The sequence below is a fragment of the Vicugna pacos genome, unplaced genomic scaffold (assembly GCF_048564905.1).
Source record: "Vicugna pacos unplaced genomic scaffold, VicPac4 scaffold_19, whole genome shotgun sequence".
NCBI lineage: Eukaryota > Metazoa > Chordata > Mammalia > Artiodactyla > Camelidae > Vicugna > Vicugna pacos.
Genome location: NW_027328740.1, coordinates 71,194,877 through 71,213,085, shown reverse-complemented (window position 1 = coordinate 71,213,085; position 18,209 = coordinate 71,194,877). Strand labels below are relative to the sequence as shown.

Below are 18,209 nucleotides of genomic sequence, written 5' to 3'. Positions count from 1 at the left end.
AGTCTGAAGGACCCGTCAGAGTTCTGAGTTCTAAAATGCCAAAAATTTCATGGCCTCAAGTTTTATTTCGTTGAGCTAATTAGGCTCAGTCCTAGGTCACTGTTTGTTGTATTTATATTTCTGATCTGCAAGACAAAGACACTCTCTTCCAGGTCCCCAGATAAATGCTCTGTCACCCAGACCCAATTTTATCTCCTTAATTGGCATTTTTGTATCAGTGAGAAGAGCTGTAAACAAAGAATTCCATGTTTTAAAACTAAGGTTTTCTTTATTTTGTCTTCCAAAGCTTGCATAAGACATTTATTAAGGTCTCTTTTCCTTGAGTTATAAGTTAAACCCAGGGTAAACCTATTTTTTTTTTTTAGCTACTCAAATTACTTTTTAGATTTACGTTATATTGGACGTCTCAAGTAACTATATTGGTTTCCTTTAATTTGTTCAATTAATATTTTCAGAGGGATAGACATGTGCCCAGCCTTATAATACCAAGAAGGGGAAGCGTTTTTCCACTGAAACATATCTATCCCACAACATAAGCAAAAGGTTTATATAAAGACCATCTAAATATACCAATTTCACAAACTTTTATCTCAATTTTATTAAATCTTATACCTTTAATTTTTATATTTATTAAGTTTAATCAATAATTCTTATTTCTAGAAGGAGTGACAGAAACCTTTTTTTTGTGGGTGTACATTGTATATAATTTTATAGAAGTCTCTAGGATGCCCAAGTTTCAGCCAAAGAGCTTAGGCCCTTCTCGATTTTTAATTTCATTAATTGGTCTGTTGTCCCAATCCTTGATCAAGTATTTCAGTCTACATATAAATATATGTTAAACTGTGGTAAATAAAACGGACTTGTTTGAACTTTAATGTTGGGGGGGAGTAGGTGAACTCTTTGGCCCTTTTTTTTTAACTTTACGTAGTGTAGTATCAAAACCCTGTATGTAAATCCAAAAATGTCCATTTTATTTATCTCATTCAAAATAACCATATAAAAATATTTATCCTTTTGGGATAAGCCACTTATCTGTTTTTTTGACATTTTTACAATCCTTTTTCCAGTTATTCAACCTAATTAACATTAATTATACTAAGTTTTTATTAGCATCTCTAGAAACATTTATCAGAAAGGAAAAACAAAAATGTAGCTTTTCAAACCAGTTATATTTTTATATCTGAGTTCTTAGGTTAACCATTAGATATATTTTTCTGCATTTAAACTTTATTTTAATAGGTACCAATAAAACAGCCGTTTATAATGAGATCTCTTTAAACTTTCACCAATTAAAAAGTTTTTCCAAATTAAAAAATCCATCATATGGCCATCAATTTATATATATATAAATAAATATATATATATATATATATATATATATATATATATATAGTGATTTTAAACCAATAAGATGAAGAGGCCCTTCCACATGTGAGTCGGGGTGTTGCCTAAATAAAATTCAAAGGTTTACTCTCCAAAAGCTTAAAGCCTTCGTGGTCCAGGCTGATGCAACAAAGTTTAAGATGGCAAAATATCTGAAAATTGGTACAATCAAAGAATTGCTTAGAATCCCAATTTATTTGCGTGGCCACCGTATGTACACAATACTTGAACTTTTGTATGGCAGAGTCCAAGGTTTCCTTTAAAAACTAAACTAAACATATATATACTTACATGCACACACTTAAAACATCCAGAGAAAGATAAAACGTTTACATTTCAAGGACACAGGAAGAGAAATCCAAGTTCCCACTAAAGGGGATTTTGTTTTTACAAGTTCAGAATGCCAAAAAATGTTTTTATCAGGCCTGGTTATTTCCAGAGTGAGTTTTTTTTTTTTTATTCCCGATTAATGTTGTAAGTTTTGTATGTACATAAATCTGGCTGGGGTTTTACTTGGAGACTGGCAATCTGTCATTTCTTTTTCTTTTCTTTTCTGTTCTTTATTTTTTTTTGAAAGTTCTATTCCCCATTGTAAGGTCGGGTTCTCAGAATAAATTTGCTAGTAAGATTTCCCACAGGGACAACTCTGTGGCATGAAGTCTTTGTGTCTACCACTCCTGGAAGATTCCCTGTCACCCGAGAATGCTGTTACCAGCCAGGAGGATGGTCCAAAATTTGGAGTTGAAAGTTTCCTCATAAGAGTTTTACTTTTATCCTGAAAAATTCAATGGAGGTAACCAAATTGAGGAAAACATTAGACCAGCCTCTTACCTAACCACTCAGTCCTGAACCCAGTGTCTTTCAACTTGGACCCACTCGGGATGTCTCCACTGGGTGGGTAATTCACCTCAGTTTCTTTCAACTGGAGGGCCACGTACCTGGATACACCGCCAGATAAAACTTAGGATCATCAACCAATATGTGAGATCTGAGAACCAGGAGAGACTCAGCCAAATTCATCTGGACCCCCCGAGGAGGCGGATGAGCACAAAGGGCCACTGCTGGTACCAAGGCTCTGGTTACTTGGAGAGTTCAGGTGGAGAGAAATCTGCTGTGGTGCTTCATGGTGTCCAAAACTGTTGACTGAAATAAACGTGCAGCCTAAAAGTTAAGAGTTATGTTTCATTTGGCGGGAGGACTCGAGCCAGGATGACCGTCTCTCAGAACTCTCTGAGGGACTGCTCCCAAGAGGTTGAGGCAGAGCTAGGATATATAGGAGCTTTACAACAAAGACCAGGTTGTTGGAACAATAAAAGATTACTTGTTATCTAAAGAAAGCCAGGTATCTCAAGTTCAAGAATTTAGTGATTTTGTATGAATGGGAGGAAGCAAATATTAGGACTCACTGAATTCATTTTTTAGACAAGCACCTAGCTATCTCGGGCCAGTAGCCCGTCCTTTCTTATTCTGAGTCTGCTCAGAGGGCACCATTGTGAGTTGCTGCAGTGGCTGGGCTGCAGGCCTGTCCTCGCCGGGGAGTGGCGGAAGCCTTTAATGACTTGGTATCAGTATTCTTTGTTTACTGACATGGTTGCAGTATTCTCATTCACATTGTAGTATTTTCGTTCACAGACCGAATATGGATCATCTGCAAACTTGGAAAGCAACCGAGATGGAATTACTGCAGATACCTTCTGCTTTAATAAGCCGTGTGCAAACATAAACACGGAGGAAGCATACACTTGGATTTGGAGGTGTAGGAAAGGGATCCTGCACATTGCAGGAGAACGCAATGCAGAATTCCTTAAGTCCAACTTTCTTTACTGTAGTGGTTTCTGAGAACAGTTTATGGTAATTAAACAACATTGACAAACGGTGGCACACATTGCTTTTAAGGGATGGCCGGCTGCAAACTTTTATATTGGACAGGTGGAATTCATAGGCAAGTGGTCAGGTGGATGGGAGAGAGATGGAGCCAAGGCCTGGGCCCAGATTCCGGTTTAAATTGCCATTTCTTCACCATAGGGCCTTGGAATAGAATGCATACTCTCAACCTGTTGGTGAATCTGTGAAATGGGCATGATAATATTCATTTCTTCCTGGGATTGTTGTAAGATCTAAAGAGTATTATAGCACACATGAAGCATTTAACACCCTGGCACTTAGCAGTGTTCACTGTGTGGGGCCGCCCCGCTTAGCGTGCGTCAGAGCCGTAAAGGCAGCATTTGTCTGTTGAGGATGCACTTGTAGCCCCTTGGCTAGGTTGTGAATTTGTTGATTTCCTTTAATACTTGTAACTCTGTGTGACATGGGCAGTTATTTTCATGGACAGATGAGGAATCTCAGGGTAAAGAAGACTGTGTAATTTGCCCAAGGTCAGACCATAATTTTGGGTGCAGGGGCCTCAGTTCAGCATGGGCCCCTGGGCCTTCTGCTCTCTCCGTTCAGCACCAGAGCCAGATATGGAGTTGGCTGTTTCCCTGCCCAGAATATCCGGCAGGACCCAAGACACACCTGGCCCTGTGCTGCTTGAGCAAAAACTCCGGAGGAGAGGGAGTTACAAAAGGGATAAACATAAAAACAGACGACAGCAAACTGTGATCAGCTCTGAGAAGGAAAGGAACACGTCTCGCCGTGCAGAGCTGGGAGCTTTCCCGTCTGGGCTGCTCTGGGGGTGTTCATCTCAGCTAAACAAGTTCTGCTGTTGCAGCAAGGCAGGAAGGCAGGGCGCATGTGGGCAGGTAGACAGGGCCTCATTGATCGTACTCATTCCCCATTAAGCGGCAGCTTTCACGGGCACTTACCTAGTAAACATTGGCCATAATCTTCACGCAATTTGCTTGGTAATTTTATTGACCCCAGCTTTGAGATGAGGTCATTGAAGCTGGGGAGTTTGTTGCATGCCCGTGATTACCTTGCAAATACCCCCACTGGTCTTTCAACCTAGACTGGTGTGGCTGTCATGCCCCATCCCTGTGAATGGCATCGTGTAGCTTCTCCCAAGTGGCCCAAGTGACTGACATTGATATGCTTAATTCGTAGGAAATGGTATGTGGCAATAAGAGAAAAAGATAGTAAGAAATTGTTTGGAAAACAAGAAAAAAACCTATTCTTCCCCAGCTGGGGGAGCGTAACCTGTATCACCCACCCTAATCACTGCCTGTCACCTCCTCCCTGAGGATTCTGTGTTCAGAAGCCACTCTGAGCCTTGGGAGAACATTTTTCCTCATGACACTTTTGACTAGGACCCGCGACATCTCTGTCCCTGGTTAACACTCTCTTCAAAGCCGTTTAAATTTTTTGCAGGTTCCTCCACTCTGATGTAAGAATACCCTGTATAACTTCTTGATGCAGCTCCTTAATGAAGATCTTGTGATGGATACCTAGCCAAAACTGGGATGTATGCACATAGTGACTGCAACTTCAGCACATTGTGAGTTCATAATCAGAGTGGTGGGTGACTCAGGAAAGGCTTTTTTAAGGTAACAAGGGGAAAGTGAAAGGACGCTTGCTGTGTGAGAAAGAAACATCTCGGTCACAGCCAGCAAGACACCTGTGTTCATGATGGGGTGTGGCGAGTGCAGAGTTCTCACAAAGAAAGAAGTGATGTGATGGGAGGGAGGACAGTTGGGTAATTTATTGGGGAGGAAAAAAGTGGGCTGAACATTTCCTGGTTGAACAAGAGGATTGTGACATGACGTGCTTGTATTTTGGAGAGAAGGGTTTTGTGGGGACAGGCCTAGGAGTACGCTGTATGGCTGGGGAGTCAGCACAACAGAGAAACACAGAGAACCGGGCAGACCCCAAGGCCCAAGCTGGGGGAGAGGCTGCCCGCAAATTGGAACCCTGGAAGCTGGTTCTGTCCCTTAGCTGGGGCCTCAGACGTCACTTCACAGCCCAGTCCTGTTGATACAAGAATAAAAAACGTTGGGCATGAGAAGGGCTGTGTCCCAGGCTTTCGTTGAGCCCCTGGGATGTGCCCCACCAGATTTTGTTCTTTGACTTCATGCAGTAAAGAATTCAAGAGCAAGCCAGTGTTGAGTAAAGGTATATATATTCAGACAGATACATTGAAATGCAAGAGAAACGTCACGAGGTGTGGGGGTTTCATGCACAGATTAGAAGTAGGTACACACCCCACAGACAGAAGGTCTGTCTTCTCCAAAGAGGGACAGAGAGTGGTGACCGCGAGGTGGCGCTGTGTTGCTTGTTTTCTTGGGCTTGGTGGTTTCATATGCTAATAAGTAGAAGGACCAGCCTTAGGGCAAGGGGCTAGGATTCCCAGGGAGTTGGCCATTTCCCACCCTTTGACCTTTTGTGGCTATCATTGGGACTGCCATGGTGCCTGGGGCATGTTATTCACCAGGTTACTATTACAATGGATGTTTACTGAATCTCAAGATCTGCTAGAAGTTAAATCTCTTCATCCTGAGCCTCAAGGCCTATTGGGGGTTGAATCCTTCACCATTTTGATGTCAATTGCTGCGGCCTTCCTTGAATGGCTGTGCTCTTCCCCCTTCCATCCTGTATCACTGTGATGACACAAAGACAGCAAAGGCCGGGCCCTAACCGTGCTCCTGCATTTAACGGCAGGAGGTGTGGTGTGGGCTTATGATGACTCTGAGTGGTGAGAAGGATGTTTCAGATTTTCCCACGTGAGACATGGCGACTTACCAGCAGCCTCCCCAGATTTATCTCACGGGCATTATCGCTTGTGTTGTTATGGAAACAAAAGGCCAGCCAAGAAATAAGAATCACACAGAGGGTTGGAGTACTGAGATTTATTACGCTGGCGGGCTCAGAGGGGTTTCTTTTCCAAAGCTCTGAGCACCTCCAAGACGTGCACATGAGGTTTTATAGGGTTAATTACAAGTATGGGGCTAATACCCAATAAGGCTCAAACAACAAAAAGCAAGGAATCAGTACACTGAAGCTTATCAATTTGGAACAGATCACGTTACTGACAACTGTTGACCTTGGATTTTCGGGTTAGCTTATTAGCCCAGTAAACTGACACTAAACTTCAGATTTACCAGGTAGCCCAGCAAAACTTAGATCAGGAAACCGACACTTATCACACTTTGATTTGTGACTTAGCTTGTTAGGCCAGCTGTGGTTTTCCTTCAGTGTCACTTATCTTTTGAATTTTTCTTTTTTTCTTTTTTTTAATATTTAATCCAAATTTAATATCAGGGTTCTTTGGGAAAGAAATTTCTCTTTTTCTTTTCTTTGGTGATCTTTTAGGGGGGCAGTTAATTAGATGTATTTACCTGTTAGTGGAAGCCCTGGGGCTTCAACCCAGGACCCCGTGCACGCTAAGCACACGCTCTACCACCCGCCCCATCATCTTTTCTTTTTGGTTTCGCTGCCAAGAATCCTACAGCTGAATTTCTAGTCAGCCTTAACACTTGCCCTGACTTCATGGAATCCATTTTTATGAGTTTACTTCCCCCTGGTTTCATTTAAGTATTGAATCTCCATTTTCTCTTCACTCTCCGTTTTGCCTTTTGTTGTTATGGTTGTTAAGCTGTGTTTAACAGAATTGTTTAAATTCTCTTTTAGCAAGAGGCTGAATGTAAATAAATATGTAAGCAAACAGCACAATTAAATGCTTTTATACATTCTGAGCTGTTTAGTAGTAACTTAAAAACCGAATTGAATATTAAAGTGATAGCATTTTAAAAATATTTTTTAATTTTTCATAAAAATATAGCTGATTTAAAATATGATATTAGTTTCAGGTGTACAATAGATGCTCCATTTATAGTTACTGTAAAACATTGTCTGTATTCCCTGTGTTGTAAGATACATCCCTCTAGCGTGTTTACATTACATGTTGCAGTTTGTATAAGAAAGTTGGGTAACGCAGAGTCTGGAACGTGGCTGTGTATGACTCAGGTTCACGCTCACCCTGCCTGTCAGAGCTCAGGCCTTCACTCCTTTCTGCAGGGGAGCGAGTGGAGGCAGCTCTCATCAGCGCTGTCACCACCCTCTGAGTGGCAGTGACAGCAGTGACTGTGTGTGGACGTGCAAATTGTTTTTCCAAGAGCTTTATATGCGTTTCTGCATTTAATAATTAAAGCCCTCCTGTGAGGAAGGGTTTTAAGTTTTTAATGCATAATACATTTTATTTTGATATTGATAGATTTCAAACCTCTGGAAAATTTACAGGAGTAGTACAATAAACGCTTAGATACAGTTCACTTTAAAGGGCACTATTTGGCTTTCTGTGTCTGGCTTATTTTAGCATAAAGTTTCAAGGTTCATCCATGATTGTAGCCTGAATCAGTACTTTATTCTTTTTGCTTGATAATACCCTTTTCCTTTGTTTTCGTTTTTGGTCTATTTAAAAATATTTTCATTGAAGTCTTGTTAGTTTATAATTTTGTGTTAGTTTCTTGTGTACAGCACAACACTTCAGCTAAATAGGAACCTACCTGTATTCATTTTCATCCTCTTTTTAAACATAAGTTACTATAAGATATTAAATATATTCTCCTGTGCTATACAGTATAAACTTGCTGTTTATTCTTTACATACTCAGTATCTGCAAATCTTGAACTCCCAGTTTATTCCTTCCCACACCCTCTCCCCACTGGTAACCATAGTTTGGTTTCTATGTCTCTGTGTCTGTTTCTGTTCTGTAGATAAGTTTATTTTTTTGTTTCTTTCTATTTTTTTTTTTTTAGAGTCCACATGTGAGCAATCTCATATGGTATTTTCCTTTCTCTTTCTGGCTTACTTCACTTAGAATGACATTCTCCAGGTCCATTGATGTTGCTGCCAATGTCATTATTTTATTATTATTTTATGGCTGAATAGTAGTCTATTGGACAAATATGCTACAACCTCTTTATCCAGTCATCTCTCAGTGGACATTTCGGTTGCTTCCATGTCTTGATATTGTAAATAGTGCTGCTGTGTACATTGGGGTGTAGGTGTCTTTTTCAATTAGGGTTCCTTCTGGATATATGCCCAGGAGTGGGATTGCTGGGTCATCTGGGAGGTCAATTTTATGTCTTTAGAGGAACATCTATACACTTTTCCACAATGGCTCCACCAAACTGTATCCCCACCACAGTGCAGGTGTGTTCCCAATTCTCCGCAGACTTTCCAGTATTTATTGTCAGTGAACTTCTGAATGATGGCTATTCTGACTGGTGAGAGGTGATACTTGATTGCAGTTTTGATTTGCATTTCTCTGATAATGATAATGAATATTTTTTTATGTGGCTACTGGCCATTTGTACGTCTTCATTGGAGAAATGTTTCTTTAGGACTTCTGCCAATTTTTGAATTGAATTGTTTGTTTTTCTTTCTTATTAAGTGTAAAAGCTGTTTACATATTCTGGGAATTAAGCCCCTAGCAGTTTCATTTATTGTAAATATTTTCTCCCATTCCATAGGTTGGTTGTCTTTTTGTTTTGCTTACTGTTTCCATAGCTGTGCAAAAGCTTGTAAGTTTAATTAGATCCCTCTTGTATATTTTTGGTTGTTTTTCTATTGCTTGAGTAGACTGCTCTAGGAAAACATTGCTGAGATGTATGTCAGATGTTTTGCCTATGGTTGCTTCTAAGAGGTTTATAGTGTCTTGTCTACATGTTTAATTCTTTAACACATTTTGTATTCATTTTTGTATATTCTGTGAGGGAGTAGTCTAACTTCAATGATTTACATGCAGCTGTTAAGTTTTCCCTACACCATTTGCTGAAGAGGCTGTCTTTACTCCATTGTATGTTCTCACCTCCTTTGTCAAAGTTTCAATGACCAAAAGTTTGTGGGCCTATTCTTGGTAAATGTGTTTATCCGTTCATTGATGGATGGATATTGTTAGTAACTTTTGGCTACTCTGAATGATACTGCTATGAATATTGATGTGAAATTTTTTATGAGAATATGTTTTCATTCTGTTGGCTGTACATTTGCCCCGCCATATCTGTAGTTTCCACTACATGAATCCAGATGGTTGATTGTAAAGGGACTCGAACATCCTTGGATTATGGTATCCAGGGTGTGGGGTTCCTGAAACCAACCCCCCAAGGATATTGAGAGATGACTCTATATGTAGGAGTGGAATTGCTGAGACATATAACTCTAAGCTTTTGAGGAAATACCAGACTTCTCCAAAGAAGCTGCAACATTGTTCCTTTCCCCTGGCCGCATATGAGGTTTCTCTGCCTCCTGAACGACATTTGTTATTGTCCATGTTTTGGTTATAACCATCCTAGTGGGTGTAAAATGAGATCTCATTTTGTTTTTGACTTCCCTAGTGATGCTGAGCATCTTTTCATATGATTATTGGCCATTTGTATATCTATTTAAATTCGTGGTAAATTTAAAAATTGGGTGTATTTTTTTGTATTGTTCAGTTGTAAGCATTCGTTATATATCCTGGATACTACTCTCTTATTAGATACATGCTTTGCAAAATTTTTCTTCTATTCTGCACATTGTCCTTTAACTATATTTTTTTAAACATTAAAACAATTTCTTTACAAGGGAGGTAGTTTGATGTAAAGATTTATTTTATTTTTTTGCAAAGCACGCACTCTCTGACTTGAGATACCCTTTTCCCCTGTCATTTCACTTTCTTGATGATGTCCTTTGTAAGAAAAAGGTTTTAGTTTTGATGAAGTCCAGTTTATCTGCTTTTTCCTTCTATCACTTGTGCTCTTGGTTTTGTATCTAGGAAACCAAAGCCTATCCTAGGCCCACAAAGATTTATACTGTGTCTTCTTTTAGAAAGTTTATAGGTTTAATTTTTACATTTCTGTCTGTGATCTATTTTCAATTAATTTTATTTGTTATATAAAATATGGGTGTTCAGATTCCAGATTGATTCTTTTGCCTGCAGATACCCAGCTGTCCCTGAACCATTAGTTGAATAGACTATTCTTTCAATGGAGTGTTTTTGGCCCCCTAGTGGAAAAGTGTCTGTAAATGTAAGTTTTTCCCCGTGGGTTTTTATTGTGTCTCTTAGACTTATTTATCCAAACTTATGCCAGTATCATACTGACTTAGTACTATAGCATTTTAGTACACTTTAAAGTGAGTCCTCCAACTTTACTCTTCTTTTTCAAGGTTGTTTTTGCTGTCCTGGGCCCCTTGCACGTCCATGTGAATTTTGGGATCAGTTTTTCAATTTTGCATAGAAGTCAGCTGGAATTTTGATAGGGATTCCACTGAATATATAGTTCACTTTGAGGATTCTTAACATTTTTAATAATATTGTCAATCATTCCATGAAAATGGGATGTCTTCCATATATGTAGATCTTTTAAAATTTATTCTGGTGATACTTCAAAAAGTTCAATGTACAAATCTTGTAAATTTTTGTTAAATGTATCTCTCACTTTATTTTTAATGCTGTTGTAAATGGAAAGGCTGAATTTCTTATGGGTGGGACTATGTATCAATCTTCTTATTTGTAGAATTCCTTCACAACAAATACCCTTGGTATATATTTGCTACATAAATCTATCCACAACTATTCCCCGCCCCGTGTTATAAGAAACCAAGACCCAAGGTAAGCTACTTGAAAACACCTATGTGGAAGTGAGAAATGAGACCCTTGGGTGGGTCTTTGTGCAGATGATACTGAGAGCTTATTCTGAATGGCTTCTTCTTAATTACTTTTAAACAACCCTTTCAGTGTATTTAGTCAGATACATTAAGATTATGCCCTTTTGATGTGCGGAGTAGCTAAGACTATAATTTTCAAATAAATTCTAGTGAGAGTGTTGTACTTGAAACCTAATTTGCATCAATCTTTGAAGATTTATGTTTCAGGAGCTTTGACTAAAGAACAACTGTCTTTATTCTATAATGAGAACTAAATGCTCAAGCAACATGTAAGAGTTTGAGCAAACTGCCCCCGCCCCGTAGTGCTGGGTGGCTGCAGCTGTAACTGGAGTCAGCACTTACCTCTCCCAGTATGCTTGTGCTGATCTGCTCAAAGTGGTTCGTCCAACAGTTTGTCAGTAGTCTGTTGGACAAAGTCATAAAACATTGATTGAAGGTTGCTAGAATGCAATATATTCTTATTAATATTAAGTAAGCACATATTGAATGCTTACTGTATGATGGAATTGTCCCTCAGCCTCACATGAATATTATTTCTCTTGAAACCTCACATATTTCCTTGTTATTCTCACTTTACAGATAAGGAGACTGAGAATTAGGTCTTCTCTCTTTGGGGGGAGCTCATTATTAATGATGGGCAGTTGTAAGGAAAAAGATATTGATTCATCATGAGAAAACATTTTTGTGAGAGTCAGCAATGAAGAAGATGAACACTGAAGAAGGTGATCATTGTTCGAGTGAGACAAGCCCTGGGTTGTGCGGAGTCAGCATCCCTGTCCTAGACACGGCACGTGTAGAGCTGCGTGGTGGGTGAGGCGGCGCGGCCGTGCAGGGAAAGCGGATGCTGGGGCCTTAGGCTGTGCTCAGGCCTGGTTGGGCTTTCTCCTAAGGGGAGTGAACCATCATTGACAGATTTTAAGTAGGAGAGTGGGGTGCTCTCATAGTTCATATTTGTCTTCTAGAATGTTTGGAAACATTTAGAAGGCTTGGCAGGAGATGATGTGATGAGTCAGAGTAGGGTGGCTGCGAGGTGTAGCAGTGTCCAATTTTCAAGTGGTTTTCAGGCCCAGGCTTGTGGCTTAGTAGCCGTGTCAGTTTGAATGACGCACGCAAGGAAGTGAAACAATTTATCTAATCAATTGAAGCAGTGATGTACCCAATTCCCAGGACTATTGTGGAGATCCAGTGAGATACACTGTGCAGTGTGCAGCGTGGTCTCCAGCAGAGGGTCAGTGCTGAGTGAGTGCCAGTGAGTATCTGGTAGGTCAGTTGAGGGTAGTGGGACTCGGTGTCTGAGGATATCTGGTCCCTGAAGGAGGGGTCCATTCACATCTGTGAGTGATGGGCCTGAGTTGGGAGACGCAGGGAGACCTTACCCTCCGACCAGGGGCCCTGGTAAGGACCGCTATGGGAGGAACACCGTGAAGTCAGCTCTTTGCATGTGGAGTTGGAGCTGCCTTTGAGACAACTAACTGCAGTGTCACGAGCTTAAAGAGGAGATCTGGGCCCAGGTTGTGCATTTTCCTAAAATCTCAACTCCTAAGGACGCCGAAGTATTGATCACTGAACGTGAAGTCATACTTTAAAGGACAAACGAATAGTAGTATTATCTCTGTCATCAAAGCTCACGTCTATTTATTCATCACTCACTTTGCTAATTGGGTACTTACAGAGCTCACTTCACCGTCCTCCCGTGGGCTCAGGCTCCACAGAAAAGAGCTGGTGAGACTCCCTCTTTTCTAGAATAAGACACATTTAGCTTGTAGACTTCTGTACCTCGCCAGACTTAGGAAATTAGTTTGTTGGTTTAATTGTATTTTCTGTTGGCCATGTCCTGACAGGAGAGAAATTTTACCTCATGGTCATGTTTCAATTAGCTGTTACTGAGAATTGCTGATCTGATACATAGTGTATGTATTACATTAACTTTGTAGAGTAGTTATCATTTTTCTGTCTTTGCCCTTTAATTTTGTTTGCCCCTTCAGTGTTCTATTCTTTTTGGGGCCTTATTTTTTTTTAATTAAAAAATGTCTGTTAGCAGTTAAGAAAAAAAAAGCACAGAAAAAAATGCACATGAGAACTAAATTTAGAAAATGTCTAGTGTGTTTTCTGTCTCGGCAATGGAGGGTACTAGAAACTCCTGAAAACCTTCATTACACAAGTTCCTTAAAATGCTGATTGAGAAATAAAACCTTCCTTCCTCATCTTTCAAGCTGCACAACTCATTGTCAAGAAAGTGAGGGAAAATTCTCAGAAGCCAAGACAAACGAGAAAGCAGGGTTTCTGAGAGATACGTGAGCGTTAGAAGCCGTGGTGTGCTGGTTGGCTCCTGAACTGATTTTCAGTTGCCTTGACAGGAGGGAGGGATGTGAGCCCCAGACCTCTCACACTAGGAGTTGGATGGGTGATCATATAATGGGCCAAGCCCATCCTGAGAATCTTGCTTTACTAAAGGGTGAAATAGGAAAAAAAAATTCCTCAAAACAAGAAAGTAAGAAAAGTCAATTTTGTTGGAAGAGGGGAAAAATAACAAATCCAAAGTAAGGATATAGTTTAAAGCTGTTCTGGCATGAGAGTGACCACAAACTCCTGGCAGAAAAGCACAGCTACTCCTTGATTGATAAGTTGTATTTTGAATGAATCAGTGAACAGCTATTCCGAAAAAGGCCTCCAGAGTCTTGTGGATCAAGATACTGGACAGCAAACACCTCTCTTCCAAGGTCTCATTCAAATAACCAGAAAGGTTTTAAAGGAAACTAACAATAATCTGAGTTGTATTTATTGACATTACTATATGCTAAGAATTCAGAGGTGACTATGGAGTTGTCTCCTATTTTATGGACCTTATTTTCTCTTTGGGGAGAAAAATGACATAGTTGGGTATCTTGGTGGAGGGAGGTGTTAGTCTGTTGCAATTAGCCAGGAGAGGAGATTAAGAAAACAGTGAAAGATCGGTGAACTTTTTAGCTGAGGACAGTCTTGTTCACTTGGCTTTTAATTGCAGGCTCAATGAGCTGTCACTGGAGGGAATAGATCTTACGGAGGATGGACTTAGCTCAGGCCTCTTTTGAATGGACAAGTGAACCTGGAAAAAGACAGTCAAATCTGTGCAGACATTAAAGTTCACTTGAACGTGCTGCATCCCTGAGCCAAAGATAGGACAAATATGCAGCAATTCTTGAGGACAGAAGAGTGGTTTTTAAGGTTCTCCAAGAATGAATCCCATGGAACCGAGATGGCCAGTTGTCAAACTGAGACTTTGTTCTTTGGACGGTGTACCCAGCAAGGGTATTGGCCTTTTATATGTTTCCATTTGTCTTTAATACATGTCTGTTGATGAGGACATGGGCACAAATGTTTGACACCTTGTCGAGGCGATTTTGGATACCTGCCTAGAAGCACGGGCACAGTTGTGGCTGCTTCATACATCTTGCAGCCCATCCCTTTCCCCGGCTCCGTGATCACGGCAGAGTGGTTCCTTGTTGACCTGTCCGTTTCCTCTGTGACATCATAACCCATGAAAAGACCGGAGCATATTAACTTGGCTTTGTTAAAGTCAAAGAAACAGATCAAATATGGAGTCAGATTTGTTCTTTCCTATTTCAGTAGTACCATGGAGATGGCAGTTTGGGCAGCTTTTTGTAGTGTCCTGGAGGCTTTCTCTCTCAGCTTCTGGGTGCCTCTATTGAAAACCCTTCATTGCTGTCTGGCCTGCTGGTAATGCACACTGCCTGTTTTGCCCTGAAGATGTGTTCTGTTTATAAACTCATCTCTACTCCTTGGAAAACAACTCAAGAAAAACTCAGTTGGTTTTCCACCAGCCATGGGCAGGGGTGAGGTAAACCGTGTTATTATTTCATAAAATAATAGTAATAATAGTAATAGTCATAGTAGTAGTACTTGTAGTAATAGTAATAATAATAATAATAATAATAATAATAATAATAATAATAATAATATTAATAGAAGTCTTAAAACAGGACAGAGCACATTGGAGAGAGTCAAAAAATGCTTTCTGGCTTAAATCAAAAGTGATGACTAATGATTCCATGGCTGCTGTATTTGCTAAGCTAATTACTCCTTTGCTCCATTACACATTTCTTTTATCTGAAAAAGAAATACAAGGAAATGGTTTAAAAAAAACTCAGAGAACAAAAATACACAAGTGAAAGAAGTTTTCCCTCATCCTCTGTTCTTTCAGCCCTCTCTGGAGATGCCTCTGTTTACTATCCTTTGGGTGCTTTTCCAGATATGCTTTGCACATTCCCACCTATGTATGTAAATTCCTTTAAAATTTTAGTTATTTTTAACTTAAAGGGGTTTAAATCCTCAAGTGGCATCTGGCCGGGTAATATAACAGAACAAATCTGACTCCATATTAGATTTGTTCCTTTGAATTTAACCCTATGCTCTGTCACCTAGGCTTCATCTTGCTTGTAAAACAATGTTGCCTAGAGCCTGAAATAAACAGGAGACCCTATTCTGAAGGCTCTGACCTTTAAGGATATTTAACACTTTTTCATTCATTAAAAGATAGCAAATTGCAGAATAGAAAATAACGTTTGTTTTGTTGGAGGTTTACAGGGATCTGACCCACGCAGATAGCTGCAAGAAGAAAGGATTCTAACAAGAAGGAATTCCTACACTAAGAAGTTTGCACTAACCAAGCACATAGGAAAGGAGCCTGAATTGTGACTTGGGGAGATGGTTTTCCAGGACATTAGTTTGCCATCTAGGTCTACAGAAACTTGCTATTCCATGCCCCAACATCTGGTCTCCCAACTTATTGGCCTGTCCTGCACTGAGGAGAATTAATTTCGACTTGGTAACACTCCTATCTACCTAGAAAGCTGGGCACTGGAGCTGAGTGTTATGGAAACAGGCCAGCCAAGACAAAAGCACCAATCGGAGTGTTGGAGTACTCAGAATTATTATGCCGGTGGGCTCAGAGGGGCTTCGGCTCCGAAGTTTTGAGTACCTCCAAGACGTGCACATGAGGTTTTAAAGGCTTAGTTACAAGTAAGGGGGCATTAGCCAATAAGGCTCAAAGAACAAAAAGCAAGGAATAAGTACACTGGAGCTTATCAATTTGTAACAGATCACATTACTGACACTTGTTGAGCTTGGAATTACGAGTTAGGTTGTTAGGCCAATAAACTGACACTAAACTTCAGATTTACGAGATAGCCCAGCATAATTTAGATCAGTAAACTGACACTTATCACACTTAGATTTGTGACTTAGCTTGTTAGCCCAGCTGGACTTTTCCTTCACATGAGGACAGCTCTCCCACACCCAGGGAACTACTGTGAGCCCTTGATGTTTCCACTAGGGTGGGGTATGGTTTACCCAGGAGGGATGGGGACTATGCACCAACACTCAGGCAGTCTGCTCTGTCTGGGGCTCTGATCTTGTACCATCCCGCTCCCCGCCAGCCCAACACCTGGGACAGTGGAGCTAAGGCAGAGATCCTGCCTGCCTGTTTCCCAGCGTGTAAAAGGGGAATATGTGCTCTTCCCAAGGTAGTTCTGAGCGACAACACCTGCGGGTGCTTGGTTCTCAGAGCAACAGAAAACCCAGCTCCGCGTGGGGGCAACGGGTGTGATCTCCCTAGGGTTTCTGCAGAAGCATCGGACGGAGGGTTGGATCACGGTGGTAAAATTGAGCTGCGGGGCTTGAAGGGTAACAGAAGGGTACAGAGGCAGGTCTGCCGCCTAGGGGTGCCCCAGAGGTAAAGCTTTTTTCTCCAACTCCTCTAAGACCCTCCCTTCTCCAGATCCCTTCCTTCTCTCTGCTCATCCTGTCCATCTGTATCCCTCCAATTTTCCCGTCCTCTCCACCCGCTCCCATCTTCTCCCTCCCTCGCTGTCCCACCTTCTCTCACAGAACCCAGAGAGGATCGCTGGCCCTCCTGCGCATGCGCAGTCAGTGCCAAGTGGTCCGCTGGTTGGGAGCTCCATATCCGAGCCGGGGATCGGGCCCAAAGGCTTCACAACTACGTCGCCCGGTAGGCCTTTGGTTCCTGCCTGGGGTCGGGGCCTCTGACTGTGGAAGTGCAAGGTGGGGGGCTCCTGGGAAAGGGGTCAGGCGGCTGCGGGAGGGCGGTCCGCCTGTCACAGACCCCAAGGGCGCTAGTCAGCCCGTGTTCAGATGAATTGCTCAGGCCAGACCCCTCTGCCAGCGCCACCTGCCCCGGCGTCCCGGCCACAGTGTCCAGGGCCTGGTGTGCACCTGCCATCTCTCACCCAGCCGGGATCCCCTCAGTCCGCGGCTGGCGTCCCCTTCCCCTCTCCCTCCCGCTAGTCCTCTCCTCCCGGGCTTCCTCTTCTCGTCCGGCGGCCCGTCCCCGCCCCTGGGCGGGCTGTGTCCCGGGCGGGCGGGGTCTGCGGACCCGGACGGGGGCGGGCGCCTGGGACTGTGGCTGGGGCTGTCCTCCGAGCGAGGCTGCAGCCCGCGTCCCCCTCCCCGCTTTCCCTGCCCCGCGACCCCGGGGCTGCCCTGCTCTCCCTTTCCCGCTCCCTGAGGACCAGCTCTGTGGCGTGGGCGCTGCTACCTGGGCTGAAAGCCTCCGGCTCTAACGCCCAGCTTCTCCTGGTGGAGTCGGGAAAAGGGAGCGTCACTGCTAAGCGAGGTTCTGTCTCCCCCCTCCATGTTTCTGCCTCAGGTAAGTACCTTGAACACTTTCAGGTGTTATGATGGCGGTGCTTGTTGATGTCACGTGTTTTTATAGTGAGAGGGATTGCAGTGGTGAAGGCAGGGCTTGGTTCTGTTAAAAATGTGCTGAAGGCATGAGGCTGTGACATCCTCCTTCCTTCCCTCTCCCAGGGTGAAAGGAGTGATCCTCGATTTTCAAAAGATAGTTACAGTCCCTAACTAGCCCAGCCCAGCTATTGTGCGTTAACAGGAACAGCACCACCAGAGGCCTTGGAGACCCAGGCATATTGCAGTCCTAAAGTGCTCCTGGCATAGTTTGGCTTGTTTAGGTTTTTTGTTTTTCTTAAATTGTGAGACAGACTAGTGTATAAACTGAAAAATAATTGTCAAGAAATAATTTTCATAGGACAGTTTTATTGTGATATAGTTCACAAACCATGAATTCCATCCATTTAAATGGTACAATTCAGCAGCTTTTTGCATATTCACAGTGGTGCATCCATTATTATTCCAGAACGTTTTCATCACTTCAGAAAGAGCAGTGGAAATGAATGACCTATCCACCCCTCCCAAGTGGTGGTTCTAAAGAA

The 18,209-nt window shown here is 41.9% G+C and overlaps 1 protein-coding gene across 1 annotated transcript in view; it reads left to right on the top strand.

Annotated features, from left to right (window-relative positions):
- LOC140693519 (trafficking protein particle complex subunit 9-like) overlaps window positions 1-18,209 on the top strand; it is a 335,939-nt gene that overhangs the window by 306,371 nt on the left and 11,359 nt on the right. The window contains exon 16 of the mRNA XM_072957339.1: window positions 4,690-4,816. The gene's annotated coding sequence lies outside the window, so the exon portion shown is untranslated. The remainder of the gene's footprint in view (window positions 1-4,689; window positions 4,817-18,209) is intronic.